Source organism: Papaver somniferum, unplaced genomic scaffold (genome assembly GCF_003573695.1).
Source record: "Papaver somniferum cultivar HN1 unplaced genomic scaffold, ASM357369v1 unplaced-scaffold_132, whole genome shotgun sequence".
NCBI classification, from domain to species: domain Eukaryota; kingdom Viridiplantae; phylum Streptophyta; class Magnoliopsida; order Ranunculales; family Papaveraceae; genus Papaver; species Papaver somniferum.
The window spans coordinates 5,131,070-5,132,702 of NW_020622381.1; the positions used below are offsets into that span (position 1 = coordinate 5,131,070).

The 1,633-nt window shown below is 33.7% G+C and overlaps 1 non-coding gene across 1 annotated transcript; it reads right to left on the reverse strand.

Moving 5' to 3' along the window:
- Positions 1–561: 561 nt before the first annotated feature.
- On the reverse strand, positions 562–649 carry TRNAS-GCU. Its single transcript has one exon. It is a non-coding gene; the product is annotated as a tRNA-Ser (tRNA).
- Between the last annotated feature and the right edge of the window lie 984 nt (positions 650–1,633).

Genomic DNA, 1,633 nt, shown 5'->3' on the forward strand with positions numbered 1-1,633 from the left:
CATTCTGAACCCTCGATCCAAACATTTTTATTCTTGGATAATTGCGAGAAATCTGGATCACCTCCCCAACTTGACCTTCTACTTCAAGGGCCCTATTAAATTTAGGGTCCCCCACAATATAGAATTGGGTCATAAAAAAGCCTTTCCGTAACGAAAGAATCTTATTACAAAAGAATTTCTAAAAATTACTTTCTTTTGAGAAACTACTTCGTTTCTTGGTGTAAAAAGAGGATATGTGGTATAAAAAAGGATAGTCTATTCCCCTTTTTTACAAAAATGATCTTGGAGATTGTGTAATGCTTACTCTCAAACTCTTTGTTTACACAGTAGTGATATTCTTTGTTTCTCTTTTTATCTTCGGATTCCTATCTAATGATCCAGGACGTAATCCTGGACGTGAGGAATAAAAAAGAGGAAGAGGAAAAAACCTTTTTCTTGCTTGTTGGTTTATTCATTTTCTTATTTTTTTTATTGCAGACATTTAACTATGAGAAAATAAGATAAAATGAAAGGGTCTCGGTCTTTTTTTGAATGCAAAAAAAAGCAAGTCATCGAAGGAAACGGAAAGAGAGGGATTCGAACCCTCGGTACAAATAAATCGTACAACGGATTAGCAATCCGCCGCTTTAGTCCACTCAGCCATCTCTCCAAATTGAAAAAATTACTATGTTACGCTTGAAGCCAAAAATTCTTTATTTCTTCTTTCACTCTATTCTATAGATAGATAAGATAGATACAAATTGGATTAGCAATCCAACTCGAATTTCATTTCGATAATGGGTATATCTTCCATAGAAAGAAAAACGGAATCTCCCCCCTTTTTTAGCCGAAAGCTACTTTTATTCCCCGGCCTGGTCAGTACCTAGCCGTGCCATTTCTTACTTTATTCCAACGCAATGAATGATAGATCAACTCATTTCTCTGATTTGAAAACAAAAAGACTTGTTATTGAAACAACAACGACAGGAACACATAAGACTATTTCCAATCTTATGGTATAGGATAGAAGTGTCTTTGCATTTTTTCTCAATTTTGAAAAAGAGGGACCTATCCTATTTCTTAATATTATAACTATAATTTCGTTATTTCTTCAAGGGCAGTCTTTATTTGAAGACTTGAGTTGAGTCCATAAAAAAGACTCCGGGTTTTTATACTAGATCCAGTTGATTGGCTCGAATTCCTAAAATTTACCAGCGGAATATGAATAAAATAAATAGGGAAAGGGTATCTTCAAAAAATGAAAGAATCAAACTTTCTCTCTTTTTTGATAAAATTTTTTATTTGCTTGTAAAGTATTGGAGGGTTGAAAAAACGGAGCTACGGACTCTGACACAATTTTTTGTGACTTCAGTGGCTCTTTAAAGAACTCCCAGCAAAAAAAAAGATATAATCTTTTTTTTATAAAACTTCTTTTCCTACCTCATCTAGTTCTACCGACAAAAAGCGTCAACGCTCCAATTTAATAATTATATTCTGATCCTATCTTTATTATGTAGGATTCCCTTGTTCGACAAAGATTCCATTCATATACAATAATCAATTGTAGCGGGTATAGTTTAGTGGTAAAAGTGTGATTCGTTCTATTAATCCCTTGAATAGTTAAGGGGTCTTTCGGTTAATTTGTATTCCGATC